At 37.4% G+C, this 26655-nt stretch overlaps 1 long non-coding RNA gene across 1 annotated transcript in view; it reads left to right on the top strand.

Annotated features, from left to right (window-relative positions):
- The window catches only part of LOC130216487 (uncharacterized), a 31002-nt gene extending 4798 nt beyond the window's left edge, over window positions 1-26204 (top strand). The window contains exons 2-4 of the long non-coding RNA XR_008835808.1: window positions 6512-6660; window positions 20553-20624; window positions 26140-26204. This is a non-coding gene — a long non-coding RNA (uncharacterized LOC130216487). The remainder of the gene's footprint in view (window positions 1-6511; window positions 6661-20552; window positions 20625-26139) is intronic.
- Window positions 26205-26655: the final 451 nt, after the last annotated feature.

Below are 26655 nucleotides of genomic sequence, written 5' to 3'. Positions count from 1 at the left end.
CTCCACGGTGCCTTTTTTTCCCCCCTCATTTTGTTTGTACGAGGTGTGGCTGAGGGTTTGTGGGTAGGCGGAATAACCTACTTATCCTGTAGTATTTGTTAAAGCAGCCTTGAAGTTCAACTGAAGATAATGCGCTGTTGTAATATTCATGAATGCATTAATCAGGAGGTTGTCATGTATAATTATTACAGTGTTTGATAATGCCAGAGCAAATCACCTCAGGCAGTGGTGATTGCTGCCTGATGCTATTAATGTTCTTTAATAAAATGCCCGTGTGGGCCGAACCATCAGCGCAGCCCGGTAGTTAAGTGCTGTAAGGTTAATGAGGCAATTTACATACGTTCTGCCGCCATCTGGACGCAGTAAGAGACAGCTGCTTGCTCTTATTTCATACTGTGTTTTGGGAGCTAACCCACAGAAATGTCATTCCGGTACACGCAGAGAGCTTGTTGAACACTTTTGACTTTTGTCCCGGCAACACGGATGAGTTCTGCGAGAGATTCGACATATGCTAATGAGCAGTTGTGCTTCTCAGTTGCCGTTTTCGGTTGTAATCCTTCACACAGTAGCTGATTTTCACAACAAATAAATAAATAAAAGAGGAACTGATTGGTTTTTAATTAGCTTTTTTTGTAGTGCATGCCTTTTTTCTGCTTTGGCATGTGGTATCTGTTGTTTATAAGGTTTCTGATTATAATTAGATGTACAAGAAAGTTTGAGCTCCTTGTATGTGGCTTCTACGTGCTTAGATAAGTGTTTAATGACTTTATAAGTCATCAATCACTGATTAATATTATGAAAGTGAACAAAACAAAGTGTTATTAAGTCTGGAACTGGAAAAGAACATATTAGAGATATGACATACCATAAACAAGGGATCTAGGTCACTAGTTTTACATTTCATCTCATGTATTTTTTTTTTCTTAAGAAGCTGTTTTATTTAGTCGTTCTAATTTGTTAGCTGAAAGGTTTAATAATTACAGACCCGCATATGCTATCAATGTTATAAATAGCTTACAAATGATAAGTCATTCATGCCTTTAATTAAGAAATTCTCTCACTGATCGGCAATGCCACCAGATGGCTTTTTTATACTTATTTCTTTGAAATGTTAATGCTGTTTTTACCTAATGGACCATAATGCTAAGCTAAAATGCTAAGCTACCTGTCATTGACAATTTTCTGTCAATTATAATACAATTCTTTCCTGGCATTGACGTAATTTACACTGCATGTTTTCAATGTTATACAATAGGGGCACTATTATACAGTAATTAGTAACGATTGAAATGTAAAAAAAAGCATTGCTTACGCACATGGAAGCTAATGCTGTTATGCTAATGCTGTAACAGACATTTAACAGTATTACTGCATAATGTTAAAAAATCAAACGTTGAATCTGTGAAGACGAATGTATAAGCTTTATGCTGCGGTCACACTAGAGATTGTGCGTGTGAAATTCTGTTGTACGGCGCTACAAAATGGGCGGGATTAAACAAGATGGTTAGACATTAAAAAAAGCGAGCGATTGGTACATGTTTTAAATTCCTGTCCAGAAAGGTCAGGTTTTAATCATGAGATGCGATTTCGCAGGTCAGAGTTCAACTGGCCTGGACTTTTCAATGCAGCGAACTGCGAAATTTGTCGCACGAGCTTGCGTTTCCAGTCTCATTCACATGCGTATGTATGGAAGTCTATGGGGAGAAAAGTGCAGTGTGACTGCAGGTGTAGACAAAGCTAATGGATGTACTCAATTTATTTTTTAACCAATTGTCCAAAAATGGCCAAATATGCTAGTTTTGTAAGATTTTTGTTTTTTTTTGTAAGGAAATTACCTACATTCAAGATTTTTCCATTTTATCTGTCCTTTCTTTAGATTTATATTGTATGCTTTGGGAGTAATGTAATAAATTTCCTCGGGGACATAAAATCTTTGGAAAAATTGGCAAAAATGTTGGCAGATTTTCTTTTAAAAAAATGAATGTGGGAAAAGAGTTAAGAAATACATATATAACCACAATTCCATCATTATTTTGTATTCGTTTATTTACTTAAGTGCATTTTTCTAATGCAGCCAACCAAATAGGGGAACATTTGGAGTCTAACGCAGTCTTCATTGAATCCCAGTTTCAGAAGTGCTACACACGGGACCAAAAGCCTTTGAAAAGATTCTGTCTTTATATAGTAGGTCAGCCAGCATTTTCAGCGAACGGCTTTAAGCCAATTGCAGGCCCTATCTTTCCTTAACAGCAGCAAGAAAGAAAGGGTCTCTCGTTCTACGGGCCCCCCATATACAGATAATTTCACACCACTTCCTCCAAGGACTGGACAAAGAACAGCCACTCTGCAATCGATAACCAAGCGAGAGAACGACCGAGGGCTGTTAAAGATTTGTGGTTGGGATTGGAAGTAGGTAGACACAACCAGGATCCCCTCTGACAGCTGAAAGCAAATAACTGTTACTGGGCTCTCCGTAAAATTGCAGAGATGGACCGTGAAAGGGGAAGGCAAAACTGTGGAGTTGGTGGATTCCTGCTGGCTCCGTTTCAGGCAAGGTAGACTGACAGGGGTTTAAGCACCCAGCATCGAGGGCTCGCCGGTGAAACCTGACTGCATTTTCCAACAGCCCATGAGGAAGAATGGAATTAATTCGCTGTCGCCTCTCTGTGCACAAATACAGATTCTTCAAGCTTCTCTCAATCCCAGCGATTAAAAAAACGATCCTGCTCAAAAAACGACATTGTGTTAGAGTCAGCGAGTGTGTTTGTTCCAGTTAGTAGATCGTAGAAAAGCAAGATGGGAATTAACTCTCATTGTCAGAAGCTCAATCCAAGATGAAAGCCGTCGAATTTACAAATTCAGCATTTGTCCGGTTGTGTGGCTCTATCAAAGCAAAGCAGCACCATGGATCCTTTATTTGCAGTCGGTTGTGCTGCAATCCGTACAAGATATAGTATCAATTCATTGTTAGGCTGCTCCCCATTTCAACTCCAGATCCATTCAGTCAAATTCTAGGGATCGGTCCAACTTTCAAGTTGCGGTTGATTCATTTAATGTCTTTGAACCCTATTCATGTGTTTGCGAAGTGAGCTAAAGACCTGCGAGGGGTAAACTTCAAAGCACTTCCATATTGAACTTATTACAAGAAGTGCATCCAAGCATTAGTGGCTCTCATATCCAAAGCATTTATCCACAGCTAGCAGAAAGGAAGCTTAAATTGGCAAGCCATTGGCGTCAACACTTTGTGCTATGTCGTGCAACCCTTCCACAATGAATAAAGCACCACAGGGTTGTTTAGTGTTATCAGGGTGGTGGCATAGGCCAAGCCTTGCTGAGACCCTTCACCCTAAATCTTAGAACTTTCACAGTGACCCTGGTGATATCTCAATAATGGTGGTTGCAAATCTCTATCTGACTTGACTGAGCCATTGCAGGTTGTTCTTTGGCTACTAGATGCCAGTTTGATTGATGTTTAATTGAGACACGATGGACAATGAACTTGAAGCCCCCAAGGGACTACTCAATTAGTTTAGCCTCTCTGTTTTGTCAATGTGAGAACTGGGGCTAGTAATCTCAAGAGGTTTTCATGGTCTGTTTACGAATGCATCCAAACTCCCAATGGTCCTGCCCAGGTCACCTCCTAATTTGAGTTAAACAGTCCTTTTAAAAAACATTTGTGCTGGAGTAAATTTGGCGTGTGACCATTGTCAAGCTGCCCCCATTGACTTGTGGCATTGCCTTTGTTAGCATTCCCATTAGCATAGCATTTGCTTGCACCTGAAGTCTGACCGCCTTAGGGTTCCAGTTATCAAAGTTGACTTGTCAGTGAAACATTTCAGCAATTCAATGTATATTTATAGTGAGGGAAATTGACTTTTTTCTGGCATTCCTCAGGCATAAACCTTTTATAAGAAAAAATCTAATTGTAATAGAAAAAGTCAAAACATTTTAAAATGTTTTTCAAATCCTATACTAGAAGTGTTAAGTACAATCTTGAATTATTCCACTCAAGGTTTATCCGGGGATTGCCTGAGGATTGTGGAGTCAGCATAATCACTTCAGGAGTGCTCATCTTTAGTCCAAACATTTCTCTCTCTTCTCTACTCATGGGTATGAGTGGATCTGAGCTATATCTCCAGTTGTGGAAAAATGCTTGTGATTTAAATACCTACAAAATGTTTAAACTAACGTTCTCAGCACAAAAACATGAACACCAATTTTTCTATCTATGCATAGGGTTATTTATAGTGAGCAATAGCATAAATAGTATTATATGTAGTACACATGCCTATACTTGAGCTGTTTAGACTTTAGCTTAATATATTTTAGAACTGTACACATAATTTGTGTACTATGTGTTACATAAAGACAGAAGACTTCCCCAACGTGTGTTTTAAAGCTCTGCTCACATGTTTCCCAAAGGGCTACCATAAACATCGCCATTAAAATAAAACAAACCATAAAATTAATGCTTAGCATTGCTACAAGTGCCACTAAAAAGGTCATTAGCATTAAATACGACATACTGTTCAGGTGTCAATTCATTTACAACTAGCTAGCTGAAGAACCTGAGTGATTACGAAGATGGTTTAAAGCCATCAGTTTTCAGCATTAAATCCAACTGAGAAAATCTTGTTTTAACATATTGAAATACTAAATAAATAAATAAATATATATATATATATATATATATATATATATATATATATATATATATATATATATATATATATATATATATATATATATATGTGTGTGTGGGTGTGTGTGTGCGTGTGTGTGTGTGTTTTAATTAGCGTGCCATAATGTTTAATCAAAATCACAAACATCCCCACCCTCAGTAGAACCTTCAGTAGTTTTTTTTAATATTGAAATGCTACTTTTAGAAATGTTTGTTGTGTTGATGTGTTTGCTAGTAGTATACCACTGCAATCAAACTTCTAACCCTAAGTAAGAAACCTAAAAAAACACTTTGTTGTAGTATATTTGGATATATAATAGTATAATTGCAGTATATTTTCTCTGAAGGATAAAAGTTTCCACTTTGCCAGAGGGCCAATGCATAAGTTATGCAGTTTGACGTCACAAATTAGCAGGATGTTGATGGAATAATAGATTTCCCTATTTAGAAATGCAAACACATAATTTCATGAAGCATTGATACGAATTTGTTTGCAGTCTGGCTGATGAACCAGAATTTTATCATATTTAGGCAATAAACTATCAAGAGCAAGTCTAAAATGCTCTATGGGCTTGTTTTTGAATGGTTTTTAATTAGTCTAAATGTTCGAATTCTTTCCCACAGTAAATGGCTACCATAAACATGGCTATTAAAATAAAACAGACCGTAAAATGACTGCTTAAATTAAAACCAAGGAAATGGTTATGATCTAACAATGTAAGGAAACTGTGCCACAGGCAGAATAAAAACATCTAGACAGACTAACCATCTTGCTTGTATTTCTACCTTGAAAATCGAAGATAAATATTAAGGTTAAAGTTGTCAGCATAACAATGTTTCAAGGTGACTCTCCGTGTGTTTCTCTGATTTTCGGAGGGCTTGTAAACTGTCGCCTCATCTCCTGCCCCCTTTTTGAAGCCCCCCTCTGGTATTGCTGAGTTGACAGAACTGCAGGAATGGTAGGAGTTTGAAAACGAGAGACCCTCCCCACTGCTCTCTATCTCACTTTTCACACTGTCTTTCCCTCTCTCGGTTTTTGCCGAGCTTGTACAGGCATGCCTGTCAACTGAACGGAGGGTGTATGGGGGCGCCAAGGGAGAGGAGTGGTCTGGGTTGAACAAAGGAGCACTGTCACCGCTTTTCAGGGGTTCTGGGTTGTGCAGGGTGAACGGAGAGCCGGGTGGGGGGTGGCGAGAATGGCAATTAAATATGGACATGCGGGCATTGAAACTGAGCATAGAGGAGGACAGAGTGTTCACACATATATTCAGCCTCGAAACGGAGACTGTGGAAGCTCTATGTTTGCCGTTCATTGTGCAATATTTGCCTAACCCTTTATCTGTGCAGCTGTGGCTTAAAAAAAAAGGAGAATGCGTTGAATAGCCGCACAGCTGCTGGCGATTTGATGAGCGTCTATTACCAATACAGAGTCATCCTCTTGTGCTGAAGTCACCTCTCCACACAGTGTAATATAGAGCAGGGTAGGGCCAGATCAGGGTAAATGTTTGATTTGTCAAGCCTTGCTCATCCTTTCAGGGCAAAAAAACACAGCTTGTAGTCGCATAGTCACGACCCTGATGACTTAGAGGTGTTGTAGCATCGAGACTTTTCTCCGTAATACCCTTTGTGCATCTGCGGGTGTTGGGGGAAAGATAACGGAAAGTATTTTAATGTGATGATTGGAATCCGCGACCTCGTCTCATCTTGTCAAATTGAGTTTTTTAAATGAAATGCACCGCCTTCTGCTTTTTCCTGACTTTAGACAGTTCCATCTGGTGAAACGATTTCCTTATCGTTCTTCCTCCCCCCCTTCTCTTCTGCATTTCATAGGTTATCAATGCACCAGAAACAGCACCAGAGCGAGGGAGGCTGTTAAAAAATGCAATGCTGGGAGTCTTTTAAAGCTTGGTTCTTCTGGCGACTTGGCACAGCTCAACTACGGAAGTCAGACCGCTGTGGGCCGAAGACGACCGATAAAGGTAACGAATTTACCTCTGAGGGTTTGTGGTGTGTTCGATATGTATGTTCTGTGTCCTCAAATGGCTCCTCACTCAGTAGAGTTTGTGAACGTGCATGCATGTGTTGGGCATTTTGCCATGTGATCCAGGTGCAGAACATGTCGTTTCGTCTCCGGCTCATCCTGCATGCTCAGGCGTCAGTTCCTTGACTGATTATCTGTGCCTTCATCTAACCTCGTCATGTTAAACCGACATCTGAGACTCCCTATATTTTACTCACTGCAATTACCTCACCACAAGGCGCTATCACTGCTATTATGAGAGAGTCTGGAACAATATGTCATCTTTAGGGTTAAGAGAAGCAGTGCAAGAATTACATTTTGATATATAGCTATTCCACAGCTGTCGCAGACAGTGGATGGGAAGGTTTTTAGGTAGCCTGAAAGAGCAATGATTTGCAATTGCTGTAAGAAACAGTTAAGCCGAAAATGACTTTTCTGTCATCATTTATTGTGCTTTGTGTCGTTCCAAACCTGCATGTTTTCCCCCCAAACACACAAGAATAATTAATGTAGAATTCCATCAATAGCAAAAACACTGTAAAAGAATGTGTTCAGTGCAATCCGATGTGATCTTCTGAAAACATATTCAGAAATTAATTAAAACTCTGGTTGGATGTATTGGCAACAAATCGGAAATAGCATAAAAGACTACTTTTACAGTTCTTTTATGGTGTTTTTGTCCTTTTTGGAGCTTGTCATTGTGGAAAAGCAGCATGACCAGTCTGGAACGACATGAAGGTGAGTAAATAATAACCGAATTGTTGTTTTTGAGTTTAAATGTTGCTTGTGTACATGTTTTTTTACAGCTCCGGCCTTAAATCCACCAAAGATCACTGTTACCGGCCAGTCATTTCGTTTAAAGTGTTTGCTTTTCTCTAGGGCCAAAAAAGTTACATTGTGCTGCCAGTTAGTATTCCCAAGACAAACTCTCAGCCACTTAGGCTAAGAGCATTCTTTATCCATACTAAAAAGCTGGAGTAAATTATCTCTAGTCTGTCAAGTGGTCAGACAGACTGGCCCTGTAGGATTATAGGTAACACAGATATAAAAGCTGGATAGCCGGAAGGCTGTAATTTCTCCTTCCTTTTCTATCCCCCATCAGACCCACCCTCCTTCGCTCCGGTGTGTTGTAAAAGTCTCAGCGGTCTTTGCCAGTAGACTAGTTAAAGACACCGGCTAGGTCTTTTTTTGCAGTGGACACTTGCTACATTTACGTATTTCCTAACTCTGCCCTTTTGTAGACCCCAACACGCCTCAACAAGTGTTTAAAAGCTACTTTTATTCCCTACGGCGACGACCTCTCCAGCTGTTGTCTTCCTGGATGTGACTCACTCGGCCGATTGATTCCTTTTCTCTCACACCTCACCCTCATCCTCTCCTGCTGGGTTAACAACGCACCTCCGGCCTTTGACTACTGTTGCATGGCAGGTGAATCCAGCTCAAAGCTCCCTCTAAATCGGGCATGCGGGAAATGGATTCTGTCATTGAAAGCACTAATTGAGAATGCAATTTTTGCTCCTATTATCCCTTCTTATTTGAAAGAGTCCCCCCTCGTGTCTCCTTTGCCATGCTGGGAGACCCCAAGATCCGCTCACTCTATTTTGCAGGCCCAGCAGGAGGGTAGCGGCTAGCATGCTAGCTGACTTTTGCAAAGCTAACGGTGCATTACATGGCGTATTATAGCAGACATGGCCCTCAGAGCATTCATAAAGTCACACTGTGGAGGGATGCTAATGTTGTCCTTTGGTAATTGGCACAAGCTTGGTGGGATTTAGAACTGTCGGGGAGGATTTTAGGGATGGTTGGCTAATATGGCAATGTACTGACAGAAGAAAATTGTGAATTTATACATGCATCATTATGTGTGTATGTGCCTATAGTAGTAGGATTGCTTTGTGAAGTTTTACAATAGTCAACATTTTTAGTCATAGGTCTCAAGCTCAGTTCCTGGAGGGCCACAGCTCTGCATAGTTTTGCTCCAACCCTAATCAAACACACCTGATCCAACTAATCAAGGTGGTCAAGACTACTCTTGAACACCTTAATTAGTTGAATCAGGTATGTTTGAATAGGGTTGGAGCAAAACTGTGCAGAGCTGTGGCCCTCCAGGAATTGAGTTTGACTTATGTTTTAAGCGGATTCAAACCTTCATCAAGCCCTAATATTACTGATCAACAACCATTCTGGTCTTAGGACAATTTTGAAAACTTTTTGATCAACTTCAAAGGTTGGCTATTGAAGTCTTTATCTCTTTGTGCAAGTTTATGCATAATTGAATCTCTGCACTCTAGATTAAAATGTTGAGGCCAATTGTAGACCCATTAACATTTACATGTACTGGAACAAACAGGGCTAAAAGATAAATCACATTTTATTGATTTATAATCCTATGCTAATTGGTATGATTTTATTTTGAGTAAATCGTTAAACATAAAAACCTAACTATTACAAGACATTGTTTTCAAGTGACATACTATTTATTTACAAAAGTCATGCCAGGCAAGATGGTGGCATGCACAAAACAGGATTTTTAGCCGTTTTTGTGGAAACATGTTAACGGAGATTTTTTTAAGGGACCGAGCACCTATGGTGTCTAGGCCCTATTGGAATTGCTTTGTTTCTTGTCCTTCTTCATCTTCTTCTTCCTTTTCTTTTTCGTCTTCATCTTCTTCGTCTTCTTCTTTGTCTTTTTTTCTTCTTCTTTTATTCTGTTATAGGTTTCAGAAGTGAGTGTGACAAAATGGCTTGACAGCGCCACCTATGCACATTTAATAGAGTGGCCCCCAAGCTGCGTTTTATCCGCACGTACAAAAATTGGCACACACATCAAACATGCCAATACCTTAACTTAACAGGAAGTCAGATATTTTTAACGTCTGCCAAAAAAGTGCAGTTTTTGCTATTTCCACACGTATTTTAACAAACTCTTCCTAGGGATTTTATCAAATCAACACCAAAATTAGATATTGTCAACTAAAGGCATTGACGATGTTAAATTGCGAAGATCTAGAGTTTTCGTCTAAGGGCGTGTCCGTGGTGGCCTTACAAACTTTGATGCTTCACCACGAAACAGGAAGTTGTTATAACTCAGGCATCATCTGGTCGGTCTTAAAATCCACATGAATGGTAACAGTCCTGACCTGAACACGTTTACATGCCAATATCCAGTTACAGTCATAGCTCCACCTGCTGGCAACAGGAAATGACATGTTTTACACTGTAACAAACTCCTTCTAGAAATTTTATCAGATCGAATCCAAGTGTTGTCAGTATAATCCAAATGCCTTTGTGATGTGAATTTGTGAAGATCTAGAGAATTCGCCATAGTGATGTCCGTGACAGACTGGCAAAGTTTAGTGTATTGCCATGAAAGGGCAAGTGCTTATAACTCAGCCACACAATGTCAGATCTGCTTGAAAATTTAAAGATTCAATGAGATTCCTCTCTTGAAGATATCTACATGCCAATATTGAGTCACAGTCATAGCATCACCTGCTGACAGAAGGAAGTTTGGGATAAATCAGTGATTTTCTCAGTAAAAATCAGCTTAAATAATAGTGTCCACTGTTCTCTGTCATCCTAAGGCCACCAGGAGGCGGTGAGCCCAGGTGCGAGGCCCCTCTCATCGCTGATTGTTTAACATTGTCATTTTTATATCCTAACCAAAGTTCTTGAAATAAAGGTTTTAGAGAGATTTTGTACATCATTTTTATATTTAGTAATTAGAAAGGAAATAATTTGGAAAATAACATCAACCAGACTCTAACTTGAACAAATGCTTTAGCATCGCAGGTCGTATGGCAAATTCAAAAGACAAAATGCATCATGAATGGACAGCTATTTTGAAAATTTGCTCACTATAACTGTAAACACCATAGCGTACATGCTAATCACTAGGCTAAAATTCATATTCATGATTTATTCTTGGAAAAAGTAATTAAATATTGTCCAAATATTAAGTATATTTATGTAGGTCTACCTGCTACATTACAGCATGCTAAATGAGCGTGTTTCCCAGGCCCGTGTTAATTGGGTAGCTCGGCTACAGGACCTGAGTGATAGTTACCGGCATGAAATCTGGACAGCTTTACTACCTCCGAAAGCAATGCCAACACTACGGGCACTTGACCAGAGAGAGATTATCTGGGCTTTCTTTCCTCCCTGCCTGCCAATATAAGCAAAGCCAGCCTTTTCACTTATCACCGGAGGTTGAAAACCACTGGCGAACCACATTGTGTCTTTATCTTCGCTGTCCGTACTGTAGTGTTTGAAGCGATCAGGGAAACCTGGATGGAATTCGAGAACGGTATTCCTACTAGGTTCATGCACCGCTTGAAATCCTTGGCTCTGCGGAGGCTTGTTTTGGACACAATGGTGTTCAGTACATTCCCGACTTGTTTCTTTCACAACGTGCTGAACCTCCGGTTGGACTGAAAGCGTAGGGTTTCTGAGGGGACTAAAGACTTTTCACATCACTGTGTTGACAGAAAGACCTGGAAAACCTCCTGAAAATGTGTCCTTTCTTGCCACAACTAAAAGTACATCAATTCTCTCGCTCGCACTCAAAGAAACTGCCATGCATTTTTTAACAGGATCTTGACCCAGCTTAGGTGGAGGATGTCAATATGTCCAGTCCAAACAAGCAGCACTGTAATCCAAGATTGATAAAACAAGCAATGCTACAACAGGCCTGCAATGCATTTTGAGAGATAAATGGTCTCAAGGAGATTAAGTCGGTACAACCACGAGCCAAAGTGGTATAAAATGTGCTCATCACACTCAATTTGCCTAGCAAATTTGTAGCCGTTGATGCTGCTGTGGGAAAATATATTGAGTTACTTACCACCTTGTGTCTTTGCTGCCCAGGAGCTGCTCACGCGAGTTCAGGGTCATTACCCTCGCTGTCAATGACAAATGGAGCTTGATAGCATCTGCGTTTAGCTACAATGGAAACAGATTAATACCTCAGGGTGAAACTTTGCATATTATGAGCGGGGAAAGAGGGGAGGTGTTCGCAGCCGCTCCTGTTTTCTTTCGGCGTCCCATGTTTTGCAATAGTTGTTGCTCTCAAATGAGCTCGTTTTAATGGATCATTTGAAGATTTCGAGGGGAAATGGTTTGTTTGGATATGCTAAGAAGATGAGCACTTCTGAGACAAAGGATGAATCATTAAAGTAGGAATAAAAACAGGGCTGTGTTTCTTCCCGCTACCCTGCACTTTGCCTCCTGCTTCGTGACGGTCCCTGATATTGTCATTGTAAATTACAGACTATCAGGGGCCACGAAGCGTCTTGTTTTAGGAGACAGTCTTTTATTATAGCGTCTCAGGATTTTATGATGTCCTTTCATCTTAAAAATCGTACCTCTGGATGCTTCTGCTTACATCCCATAACATTTTCTACCTCAAAGGTGTTTACGCTTGCATGTAGGCTTGTGCGTTGCATAGATGCTTTTATCTAAAGTAACATGTTTTTTTTAGTATGTTTACAAGTTTGTTTCTCTGGGAATTGAACCCATGACCTTGAAATGTGTTTTATTTATGCCTTATGTATAGTTTTGAGCCAGCTTCTAGCTTTTTTGTAGGTCTGTGCTATACCTAAAAATTTTTATCTTGTAAAATGTTACTGCACATTCTCTATATAAGGTTTGGCTGTGTAATGGCTGGTGGTGAATTTGTCCTCTGTATAAATCTCCAAGTGCAAATGAACTGCTGTTATGTCGACGTACTTTCAAGTCGATGGCACACCCAGAGGATGGAGACAATTAAAACATCTAAAGCCTTGTTTAGACGGCTAATCTGGGTGGTCCAGAGCTTGGGCGACAAGTTACAACTGGTTAGCGCCACAATAAAGTCTCAGTATGTGCGGAGGCTGGTCTGAAGAAGTCATGCCACTGTGGAGAGGTTTAAATGTCGAATTATAAGATAGAAATGGGCTGTAGAGGTTGATATTATTAAATTAAATGTATTTCTAGTGTGTCGTGCACTGTAAGAGCAGTTCGTGGGTGGTCCTCGTTTAGGTCTCTGGCATGTGTATATATTAGCTTGTAGAGGACAAAAAGAAAGCCACATGAAGTTTCCAAAATAAAAAAATGTTCATCAAGTTGTCAAGCACAAGCAAGCTTGGAAAATGAAACCGGATGACTTAAGGTTGTGCAATTCAGCGCATCAAATGGGTGTTGGGGTTGTTGGCTTCTATGATTTGAACAAATTTAGTCTTTATTTGGATTTTTATTTAATCAGCAGTCAATTTAAACTGAAATAATATGAAATTTATGCAAAAACTGACATTACAGCGACATTTTGGGAGCCTGAAAGTTATTATTTAGACATGATACTGTTACTGTCTCTGTGTGAATGACATAAACATGTTTTGTGAAAAGTGATTTACATGTTCTCAAATGTTTATGAGAAATATTTAAGAGATTAACTATTTATAGGGCACTTATTGAAATACTCATTGGAAAAAAAACCCTGGAGTGCTCCTGGGGGTTATTACAAGACCGTTGAACTTATATGAAAAATGATATCGTAATCAATGTCAATGAAGTTAGCATATGGTTCTTTGCCCAATAAAGGGTTAAGAGGATTGCAGTAGAGACTTCAGTTGTCTTTGATGTTTATCCTAAGAAAAACATTTCACATTTGTCTACTTTAGTATAAAAACATTTTTGAGATCCCAAAGTCTGCTGTCAAACATCAGAGATCCAGAAATGTGAAATCAAACAATATAGATCTGATATCTCATACAGTTTGTAAACATTTGTGTCTATTTGTATTGCTTAAAAAGTCAAAAAATGATTGGAAACAATGGAAACTTATGCATATGCATAATATTTAAAATATATTACATGTTATTTTATTAAATATTTTTCAGACAAATTTTCCACCATATTACAAAGTAGTTGTGAACTTTGCCATCATGAAAACCAAGCATAACAAATGTGAAATAATAATAATAATAATTTATATAGAGCTTTTCTGGACATTCAAAACACTTTACACATTTTTTGGGGGAATCTCCTCATCCACCACCAGTCTGCAGCATGCACCTGGAGTAATGAAGCCAATTGTGATATGGATATGCTTAGGACACCATGATGGACAGAGGCCAGTGGACAAATTTGACCAAGATGGCGGGGTTAAACCCCTACTCTTTTTTTGGAAGGACATCCTGGAATTTTTTTAACGACCACAGAGAGTCAGGACCTCGATTTAATGTCTCATACGAAAGATGGTGCTCACTGAGCAGTATAAAGTCCCCATTAATATACTGGGGGGTTAGGACCCACACAGACCGCAGGTTGAGTGCCCCCTGCTGGTCTCGCTAACACCACTTCCGGCAGTAACGTAAGCCTGGTTTATACTCGACAAGTCCGCTAGTTCGCTTGAGTGCGCGCGGCAAATGTGACATCATTGCAGTGTTTGCGGAGATTCGCACAACAGGCACAACTGTACAGACATCTTTATGATCTGTCCATGTGTGATCATAGAGATAACTAGATGGACGGCACCAGGCGAAAGTATAAATCAGGCTTCAGCCTTCCCATGTTGTCTCCCATACAGGTACTGACTGGGCGCAGCCCTATTTAGCTACAGTGGGCAACCATGTGAGAGTTGCAGAGAGCTATCTGCCGGCAATAAATGTACTGTATATAAGTGCAGCATAGCTTAGTATTCCTGATTATATTTAATAATTAACATTAATAAATTTTTATTATTATAATTGTTATTATTATCATCAATAGAGTCGTAACTTAATTAAAATTATTATTTGTAACATTTCCATTTTATGTACATATTTAATATATTTGTAAATTTGAAAATATTGACATATTTTTTTATGTTTCTTAACTGATCTCCAACAGAACTGCTCTTCCTCTCAGCATTTCCAAACAAACCAACATCTTTTCAGCTCAAGTCATCTCCAGGTGCTCTTTGTGTCCAGCAGCACCTCAGAGACATGTGCTTTTCACATATTGTCAGTTTCTCTGGTTCCTCTCTTTTCATCGGGACGTCAGAGCACTCTTATGTGTACCTGGCCGTCCAGATATCAAAGCTTGACTGCCATCTGTCCTAGCTGGCGAACACAGACATGCGAGGTAGAGACAGTTGCTTACTGAAGTGAAGCTGCTCGGCTTTATCTGTTACACACAGAAACACACAAGGCACAGTTCAGCACAATCATCAGGCTTTATCGTATACGCTTGTTAAGTTGTGATGCATGTTTCCATACCTCTACTTATTTGAATTGAGAAAACTTTCTCAGTATCCATTTATGACCCCTGTTTAGTCAAATCACACTTAAAAGTGAATTTTTTTTACAAAATCATGGTGTAATTACAGTCTCTGCTGAATCCCAGATGCTAATATTTGAACCATTTATAAAAGATGAATCACTGTCTGACTATCTGAGATTCGGAGTGGATGTAGGCATTACGATCATGATTTTTTTATCATAATTAGATCATGATTGGATTGTATATTAGTACTATTTGATGCTTTTCAGAGGTTGAAATTTCATCTTGATCCGTTATAGGCTAGGAGTGTTCTCTTTCAACTTGCAGGTGTAGTTTCCTGAAGAAGAAGAAAGAACATTCAGTGTAGTTTTGAATAAGGAAATCAGTCAGTTTGAAATGCAATTGTTTATGCAAATTTTGGTTGAATCAGTTGAACATACAAATGATACTGGAACATTGATAAGAGGAGATATAACTTACCACTGCTACCAAGTGACATTTAATAAAACACAAGATGATTTGTTCAAAATGTTTATATTGTTTTATATATATATATATAAATATATAAATATATAAATATATGGGCGACGCAGTGGTGCAGTAGCTAGTGCTGTTGCATCACAGCAAGAAGGTCGCTGGTTCGAGCCTCAGCTGGGTTGGTTGGGGTTTCTGTGTGGAGTTTGCATGTTCTCCCTGCGTTCACGTGGGTTTCCTCTGGGTGCTCTGGTTTCCTCCACAGTCCAAAGACATGTTGTACAGGTGAATTGGGTAGGCTAAATTGTCCATAGTGTATGAGTGTGAATGAGTGTGTGTGGATGTTTCCCAGAGATGGGTTGCAGCTGAAAGGGCATCCGCTGTGTAAAAATGTGCTGGATAAGTTGGTGGTTCATTTTGCTGTGGCGACCCCAGATTAATAAAGGGACTATTAGCCCCCCTTTGCATTGTTTTTTTCTTTTTTTAATATTTCCCAAATGATGTTTAACAGAGCAAGGACATTTTCACAGATAAAATAAATCAGCTATTAGAAATGAGTTATTTAAACTGTTATGTTTTTGAAATGTGTTTAAAAAATCTTCTCTACGTTAAACAGAAACTGGGGAAAAAAATAAACAGGGGGCTAATAATTCAAGGGGCTAATAATTTCAGATAAGTTGACTTCAACTATGTATGTGTATACATTATCTTAATTACTAATTCATTGATTTGCATCTTTTGATGTATTTTTTAATTTAGCTATTTGTATTTTTGACAAATTATTGCGTTGTTTCATTTGTTTATTTTTTATTGATCTATTTACATCTTATTTTTCTTTATTTCTTTTAATTATATAACTTTTTTAACCTTTTATATTTGTTATTTGTAATATTTTAGAATAGTTTTAGTCATTCAATATTTTATTTGTAACTTTCATCTATTTTATTTTTACATTTTTATTATTTAATTAATTAATAATTTAGTTAGTTCATTTATTTATTTATTTATTTATTCATTTTCGGTTGTAAATATTTACCCATTCATTCTCCGTTAATTTGAATTTTATCATTCATACACTCTTTTTTGTTTTATTTTATGTATTTATTTTGTATTGTTTTAGTTTCTTTATTATTTATTAATTTAATTGTACATTTTTTGTTATTTTTCAGTAGTTTTGTATTTTATTTTAATATCATTTGTGTTTTTGTGTAATTTGTTCTTTCATTGGTGTCTTTTCATGCATTTGTTTTATTTTAATTTGTATATTTTTATTAATTCCTTTTCAGTTCACTTGTAGGCTTCTATTTATTAATTTACTGCCTCGTCTTCACTTTATTATTGCTCATATTCATTAATTTGGTCAAATTTCTTTAGTATCTTTTTCATTCATTCATTCATTCATTCATTCATTTTCTTTTCGGGTTAGTCCCTTTATTAATCTGGGTTCGCCACAGCGGAATGAACCGCCAACTTATCCAGCATATGTTTTACGCAGCGGAAAACATGCCCTTCCAGCTGCAACCCATCACTGGGAAACATCCACACACACTAGTATCTTGTTATTTATTTTCATTTCTTTTTACATTTGTTCTGAATACATAACATTGTCCTAATACTACTATCTTAACAATATTTTGCACAGAAAACAAACTGTGTGCAATACTTTGACCAGTTTTCAGAGAATATGTCTCTTCTTATGAAGTTTACTTTTGCCGCCCCATTGCCTGATTGTTCGAGCATAACTCAGAATGACAGAATTTAGTAAAGCGGCTCTGCCAGAAGACGGGAATCACAGTCTACCCTCAGACTGACCCCTCAAGTGCAGAATTTGTACACACTGTGAGTGTTTGCTAAAGGAAGTCCAGAAATCTTTCAGCTTCCTTCCACAATGCTCGGTGAAATCCACATCCTACATGCCCTTAAATAATTTGTAAGAAAAGAGAGAGAAAAATAGAGATGACCCAGAATGCACCCACTTTGTAAACTGTATTTTTCTCTGGAAAATACAGATAGGAGACTTATAAGGGAAGTTGTAGTTCACTCAAATTGAAAATTCCTTATTTATTTACAGTTCTTAGGCCATCAATATACTACTTTTTTCTTCAGCAGTATTTTCAATAACATTTTTGGCTACAATAGTTATTGGTGAGTCCTAAAAATAGATTTGAGAGTCAAAAAAAAACATACAGGCATAACAAAATAATGAAAAATACATGACTCCTGACCATATATTGAGGTGTTATTAAGAAAAATGACTGGTCTGTGCAAGAAACTGACCATTGTTTACAAGTAGTGCTTTTGATTTAACACATTAAATTGTTAAGTAATTAAGAAATTAATTTATTATGTGTTTAAAATAGTTGATTTATGACTAACTAGATGCAGGCCATGTTCTTAAAACATAGTGGTTGCATAAATGCTCCTGTTTTTGTCTCATAATTACATTATATTTAATGAGCAATTAAGAGAAGTTGACTTACAATTATATAAAAAAAATACTGAAAATTTTCCAAAATTATCTTTGCTAATGTTCCATAGATGTCAGGCTATTATGTATATTTATACAACAGTTCCTTTTGGTTCTCGCATCTGAGAACAGCTGATAGCTGTGTGATTTTCTGCCTATTTTCAGCCTCTTCACCCATGTGTATCACTCCACCCGCTGGAACTGCCAAGCCCTTTTCAAGAGAGGACTAAACCAGTGTTTCTCAACCACGTTCCTGGAGGACCACCAGCACTGCATGTCTCCTTTGTCTGACACACCCATTACAGGCCTTTCAGTTTCTGCTAAATAAGCTGATGATCTGCATCAAGTGTGTTTGGTTAAGGAGAAACGGAAAATATGCAGAGCTGGTGATCCACCAGGATCGTGGTTGAGAAACACTGGACTAAACTATAGTTTGACAAATACTGCAGCTGTTGGACCACAGTTTTGAGGCTTTTTAAGGTGAGAATGTGATTGTTTAGACTGAAAATAATTAGGTTATTTATAAGGATACTGCCTATTTGAAAATATGTTCGGATGATTTCAGAGATGGGATTTCCAGCGCACTCAATTCTGGAGTCTGATGTACTGTATGTCTCTTTAGTGGATAAATGTGAAATATAATTAGCTTTGGGTTTATCTAATGGCAATATTTGCTTGTAGTTATCTATTATTTGTTTGCCTTTTGACATAAGTATTACATTTTGTATGGGGTTTAAACTTGTATAGGATAACAGAATAAATACAGGAGCCACAACCATATCACCCTGCAGACCAAGACCGGTTACTCACTGAAGCTAAGCATGGCTGAGCCTGGTTAGTACCTGGATGGGAGACCACATGGGAAATATAGGTTGCTCTTGGAAGTGGTGTTAGTGAGACCAGCAGGGGGTGCTCAACCTGTGGTCTGTGTGAGTCCTAATGCCCCAGTATAGTGTAGGGAACACTATAATGTCAGTGAGCACCATCTTTCGGGTGAGAGTCCTGACTTTTGGTGGTAATTAAAAATCCCATGCACTTCTTGTAAAGAGTAGGGGTGTACCCCTGGTGTCCTGGCCAAATTCCCTCTATCGGCCCTTACCCATCATTGCCTCCCAATTATCCCCGTCTACTGAATTGGCTCTATCACTGTCTCTCCATTCCACCAATAGCTGGTGTGTGGTGAGAGCACTGACACTGTTGTCCTGTGGCTGCCATCACATCATCTAAGTGGATGCTGCACACTGGTGGTGGTGTGGAAAGACCCCCCCCACCCTCATGATTGTGAAGCGATTTGGGCATATGGCCATGCACGATAAACATTACATTACATTACATTACAGGAGAACTGATTGATGTTGTTGTGTGTGTTATCTGTGAGCAAGCTCCTTTGTTTTGTCATTGCTAAGACATTACTCTACATTATGCAATAAAAAAGTTCAAATACTGGTGTCAAAGAATGTGACATTTTTGAGAATCAATAAATGCGGTCGACTTTTGATGTGAATCCAGGGCAGAGGAAAGTAGTTCCTCACTCAAAAAAACAAAAAACAAATGCTATACTACCCAGCAAAACAATTTTGTGTTTAATAGACGTCTAATAGACATCTAACTTAGACAGCTTGGCTAAAACAAGGCTAAACTTGGACTGTCAGTGAAAATCTAATAGACGTCTAAAAATAGTCCAAAACTAGACATCAAATAGACAGCTTAGACAGACATTATAAGTGTAGTCATTTCTGTCTATTTGACGACTAGTCTAATTTTGGCCTGTTCTTAGACTTCTGTTCGATTTTCACTGACAGCCCAAATTTAGCCTTGTTTTAGCCAAGACGACTATGTTTAGATGTCTATTAGACATCTATTAGACACGTCAAATAGACAGATTAGACAGACTTTATATGTGTAGTCATTAATTTCTGTTTATTTGATGACTAGTCTAGTTTTGGCCTATTCTTAGAGGTCTATTAGATTTTCACTGACAGCCCAAATTTACATTTTGTTTTAGCCAAGACGACTATGTTTAGACATCTATTAGACATCTTTTAAAAACAAAAAATGCTCACTGGGTAGTGTGATATTGCACCTATAGGGTGTACTAAAATGTTAATAATTGTTTTATTCTATAAAGGTGTGATAACATTTCCTCTAATTGCTTTTTTTGGGGGGAAATGAAAAACAACATTGGTCCAAACAATAAATGTGACTGAAAATCTTCCACCAAATACAGATTTTTAAAGTTAAAAGACAAAAAAAAATGATAAAACAACACAGGATAAGTCAAAACATTGGTATTGTTCAATGTTTCATTGAATAACATGAAGCTAACACATGTTTCCGAGGCTGAATATTAAAAAATGTTCAGGCTCTTGTACAGACCAATTGTTTTTATTTCATATGACCTCAATGTATCATCATGAACCTCTGGCATTAATTTTGTGTTGCCTCAATGTTATTTTTTTACTCTTAAAGTGCTAGTCATTGACTTGAATCACCAGGGCCTGAACGAGGGCCTGATGGTGAGAAATTGAACAACAAATGTTCATTTATGGATGAACTGTCCCTTTAAATTTCCTCTCTCTATTAAAACATCATTCGCGACTTGACAAAAAGAAAAAAAAAGCACAAGTTCGGCATTTAGTTAATTTTCTGTTTGTTCTCCCTGTCTCTCTCAGGTCCAGACATGAAGGAGACGGCATGGAGTCTGTGGCATCTCTCAATGAGAAGAGCTTTCAGCGTGTCGCGAGGTAATTACTCTCCTTGAGGGAGGGCGAAAGCTGTTTATTGTAATTATGTCAGAGAAATGAAGAAGCATGCTTGTGAGATGCTCAAACATTGTCTCAACATATTTGGGGGGAGTTATGTGTCTGACACGGCATTCCCAGCCAGCTATCACATTCAGTTTTGTGTTTAGAGCGTCAGGATAATGATGTGCTAACCGTGTCATAATGCGCGCGTGTGTGTGTGTCCCGTACACTCGACGGCCAGCGCTCCGTCCACACAATAGAAAAATATCCTGCTTTTCTCCATAACAAGAGCCTTGCTGAAGTGGCAGGATTAAAACATGCCAGGGGTTGCCATAGGAAAGAGCCTCCCTTCCCCTGGATCTGTTTTCCATTTAGCAAGTGGAGGTTTTATGTGCTTACACTATCAGTGTTTGGCCCATTAATTCACATCTGCAATTATAATGTCCAATTAGAGGCCAGGTTGGCTCGCCTTTATGTTATGAAGTCAGAGGGGGTTGGAAAACAGTGTAATTTTAGAGCGAAAGGGACGCCGGCGTGGATTGCGTGGCTGATTATTTTATGCCCACGGGCTAACGGGTTAATAGTGAGGAGGATGGTAGTGTGGTAGTGGAGATTGGGAAAAGAAATGGAGGAGGAAGACACAACAGGGGATTGAGGCTTTGAGGATTTGGGATGGTAGTTTAGAAAAGTGAAATGGAGAAATGATAGCTATAACAATATTAACAGTAGCTGCAATGAAATGATCATTGTTTTATTATAGTAACCATGGTATAACGTTTTTTTTTCTGGAAAAATTATAATAATAGCCATGAATTTTACTTTTTTTTTAAATTAAAACTAGTAACCACAAAAATAAAGATGGATATACCTCATTATTTGCAGTAAAACTATGTTAACTACAAAATTAATTTGTTATACCTACACCAATTATTATTATAACAAAATTTTACTTCAAAAACTTCTAAATTACCCATAATTTTTACTACCTTTTGAACTTCTAATAATCTCAGATTTAAGATAAATCATAAATACAAAAATGATTGGTTTTATATTAACCATGCTCTTACCATGACTTGGTTTAGATAACCAAATGATTTGGTAAAAACACAAGAACAATATATACATTACTTTGCTATTGTAAGTAAACAAGGTCTATGGTAAAAACATGGTAACTAATGTTTTTTTGTGGAAAAAAAGTAAAATAAAAAGACTACAAAATTAACCATGGTTTTACTATGGTGATTGCATTAAAACCATTATAACAGGGTGTCCGTGGGGTTTTAAAAAGCATTAAAAGTTGATAAATTAATTATGAGAAAATGAAGGGCCTTAAAAGGTATTAAAAAATCTTAATAGTGTTTTTACGAGGTATTAAATTTTGTTCAAGCGTTGTCCAAAGTGTTTGACTCCAAATAAGCATAAATATATTTATTTTCCTCCTCACATTAACAACGGTGTGCTCGATCCACGCGATTAGTTCGGGCCGAGGCACGTCCAACAAAGCGACAAACGCAGAAAAGTGATGTGATGCTCTCCAGATGTAGCAAAACCATAGAGCGAATCTGACGGCAAAATGGGAAAATGTAAGTTAGCGTACTCCTGGTTGAAGAAAGACGAGTTTAAACAGTGGCTGAAGCCTGTCGCTGAAAACAACCGCGTAATTTATTCTTTCAAGGTTTGTTTCTTCCGAGCTTATCTGAGTTCTGTTGCATGGCTGTGCTCCATTGATTTATTTAACTACAGCTGTTTATTAACTTAAAGGTTTGATACTGATTAGAACCTGAAGTGGCGATGAGGTCTTAAAATATTCTGAGAATGTCTTTAAAATGTCTTAAAAATGTATTGAAATTACCTTTAGGATTACTGCATATACCTTATATAATTACTGAATAACCATAGTTTTACTACTGTAACATACTGCGGTACTGTGTTTTTTTTGTGGAAAAACTATAGTGAAAGTGCAATCAGACCTGGTTTTACTAAATAAATTATGGTAAATTGTATAATAACCATAACTATAAAAATGTGTGTAATCTTATAACAGTTAACAAGGTTTAACTATGATTTTTGTAGCAAAAACATACTAACTTAAAAATGACAAAATCAACTACAGTTTTACTAATTTACTACAGTTTTTTTTTTTTTTAAATGTGTGTGTGTTCAAATGTATTAACATTAACAATTTTGTCACTACGGTATTTTTTATAAATAACCACAAATAAAGCGATACGCTCTAGTAAAACCACAGTAAAAATAAAACTGATTGTTATTTTACTATTAGCACTGATAACGTTTTACTTTAGAAGCATGCTAAGCATTTTGCTGTAATGAAGTCAAAGCTAATTTTTAGGCTCAGCTAGTGCCATTATCAGATTTTTTGCAACCAAAATAACTGTAAAATACAGCGTATTATGTCTTTTGAATATACAGTGTGGTTCAAAAGTATCTGTTTTTTCATTTAAACCCAGGCTTTATTTAGGCCTAGTGGTTCCACACACACACACATTCTCCATTCACTCCACAGTGCCTACTGTATGAATAAAAATAGCCAAAAACAGCCCAAGAGTGTATAATATCTCTCATCTGAGATGTTAGGATCGCAGCGGTAGGGGCTGTGGAGTCATGCGGTGCAGGCCTCAGAGGAAACCCTCTGCAAATGGATGTTCTCCTTCAGCGCGCCGCAATAAATAATCCAGAAAAATGACGGTGTCTGAAGCGGAGGAGGTTGGAGACTAATGAGCCCGCTGTTACTCATACTGTCATTAGCTTCCTGCTCTCCAAGACCCTCCCAAATCTCATTTGAGGGAAATTTAAACAGGAATAACACAAACTCAGTGCGCCTTCTGCTTCGTTAGCTTAGCTGCTAATGTTATGTTTGGGGTCATAGGTCTATAGAGAAACCCTGAAGTGCTAATGTGTGATGTTAGTACATTGCTAGTAGAATACATTGTGGTGAGATTAATTGTTAAACAAAAGTCTGAATCTTGCACTGGATTGTTAGCATGATTGCTAATCCTCAAGAGCATATACATTTGAATTTGATGATTATTATTATTATTATTTTAATTTATAAAACCAAGCGACAAGCATTTGGTCTAATCCAATTATCAATATTCATTTTGATGCATTATTTATTTATTTACTCATTTATTTGAGAAAAATTATTTTAAAATTACCATGATTATACCACAGAATGTGCAGTAAATCCATACTAACTAGCGAAATATTTTGTTTTACTACAGTTTTCTTCGGGTTTGCGTTAACAGCAAAATTTTCCTCAAGGATGCACAAGGTTTAATGTGATTCCTACAGAACAGCTGCCATATTCTACTATTAGCATAGAAATAGCCTGGGCGCTAATCTTCAAGAAAACATGCTGGATCCATGCTGGATTTTTCTGTAAGACTACTTCTTTTTAAAATGTATTTAATTTTCTATTTTTAAGATAATAAATTATCGCCATTATTTGTTGGGGCCAATAAAAACGCTTTTTAAGATTTTAGCTTTTATGTCTCATCACTTTATTACATCTTGGATCCAGTACAGTTTGTTTTGTGTTTTTCTTCATATATCTGTTTTTATGCATCATACACAGTACAAGGTGCGAATTATAGGGGGGTTTGGGGAGAATTGACGCCCCTAATTAACACTTGATCCCCCCTGACGGACATTAAAACAAGGTGTATGGGGGGGTCAGCCCTTTAATAGTAAGAAATGGCTTTCTCTATTCTCAGATTTATATCTTAAATATTAATAATTTAAAATGTATAATATAAATATACATTTGACCCTCTATAACGGTTCATACCATTGTGAATGCATAATTGCGCCAATCAATGCTAGGAAAAATATGATTCAACAGTCTGAAACTGGCAGTTCTAGAGCACCGATAGACATCTTAAGTATTCACAAAACACATTTCTTCTAAAATAGGTGTTTATATCTGTATGAAGCCAAGAAAAAGATATCATAATTTGTATGGTTTGACTGACAGTAAGTTCTAAAATAGTCACTAAATATCCCTCAAAACAGTAAAAACGTATACATTTTATTAATAAATGAGATGTAATTTAAATACATCCATAGATTTGATTCACTGAAGCATGTATTGCCAAACTACTGCCGAACCCCTCCTGATCGTCAATGTATAATTCGCACCCTGATCATATGTACTATATTTTTTCATATTTTGTTTTCATATGACTTCAGTTTAATCGAGAGATAATCTTTTAGATTTATGATACATAACTATTTTAAGCAATGACAACTTTCTAACACTACAGCACAGACATTTTAGGGAAAACATACAGTATCAGACTCTATATGTTTCCATTTGTTTTTTGCATGATTTTAAGTTTTTTTTAAAACACAATTTCATATAACTAGCAACAAATTGTCCCAATTATTAGCTTTCAGAAGTTACAGTTTATTTTTGCTTGACTGCATTATCTCTAAAGCATTTATTTATTTATTTTGCTGTTGCGCACATTCTGTGACAGTGCAAAATATTGTTTATGCAAGCCACCAGAGTTTAAATCTCTCTGGAAACATTTTCCGATTCCAGAAATGTGTAAAAGGAACATACAAACGACATGGTCTGTAATGATTTGCTTTCAAGACTTTAGTTATCTATGATGGATTGACCAGAGGAGAAATGATACCCCAACTGAGTCTGGTTTCTCTCAAGGTTTTTTTTCAATTAATAAAGTTTTGTTTCTCGCCACTAGCTTGCTTGGCATGAGACTTGTTGTAATCAGTGGATTTGCTTTACAGTATTTGGACTTTCAGCAGTGAAAATTAAACCACACTGATACTAGAACTTCTATGTTAAGCTGATTTGACACAATCTACATTGTTTAAGCACTACAGAAATAAAGATAAATTGAATTTAATTGATGTAAGATTTCTCTTTTTTTAGTTCAACCTAAGATTTATTTAGGCCTAGTGGCTCACATACATTCTCCAACAACTGTCATGTAACTTCTGTATGAATATGAGCCAAAAAATAGTGCAGGAGATGCAGGATTCACATCCATGACTTCACATAGACATGATGGAATGATTGTTAATAACTTTTGTTTGAAAAGGTTATGACAGGCCTACGGCTTCAGTTGGCCCATTCATTTTGGGCCTTAGAAAGCTTTCAAAAGGCTGCATGGCTGGTGGACATCAGAGCAGATATTTTTGTTCGCCTGATAATCGAGGAAGCCATGTTTTTTTCGGTATCACCAAAGCGTGCAATTAGTAGCGGTGGCATATGTGTGCGTGCGATGTCCTCCTCCTCCGTCCTGATAGAGCCCTCTTGTGTGAAGATCTTACAGACCCAATTACTGTAATCACGATGATCAAAGGGCGGGTGTTGAAGAAAAGAGAGCGCAAGTCAAGTCAAAGTGTGGCTGTGTATCATTTGCGTGGGGGGAGGGGTGCGGTTCGTGGCTCCATCCACATCCATTATCTATTTTACGTACAGAGTCGTTTTCACCACGCTTATTTGCTTCCATTTTTTTCGTTGCAGCATTCATGGACTGTTGAGGAGATGCAATGGAGAGCAAATGTCTTCTGGTGGCAAACTGGTGAAGGTGAGCAGTGATGTTAAGATGGCTGATATGGGGGGTGATTTTTTTGGCCTTTAAGGTGCACTAAGTCACTAAAAACAAATCAATTAAATTACTTGTTATAATATAATAATAATAAATTATAATATAAAAAAATAGATTTTTAGATGTTTTTTAACATTTTCATTGATAATTGTAGCCAAACAAAAAAAGTTGTTACCTCATGGATGAAGCCAATTTGAGAGAATAGACTTTAAAGTTTGCATGAAATAAAAATGTCAACTGAACGCCAACTGACCCAGCTGAGGCTCGAACCAGCGACCTTCTTGCTGTGAGTTTTTTTAATAGATTTTTTATATAATAGTTCTTATAATTGTGTTAATCATAGTGAACTGCAAATATTTGCTTTTCTGTAATGTGATTTATAATTATTATTATTTTATCAACAAGTCAATACAACACATTTTAAACCAAAA

The sequence above is a fragment of the Danio aesculapii genome, chromosome 22, assembly GCF_903798145.1.
Source record: "Danio aesculapii chromosome 22, fDanAes4.1, whole genome shotgun sequence".
NCBI classification, from domain to species: domain Eukaryota; kingdom Metazoa; phylum Chordata; class Actinopteri; order Cypriniformes; family Danionidae; genus Danio; species Danio aesculapii.
This window is presented reverse-complemented; position numbering and strand designations above follow the sequence as displayed.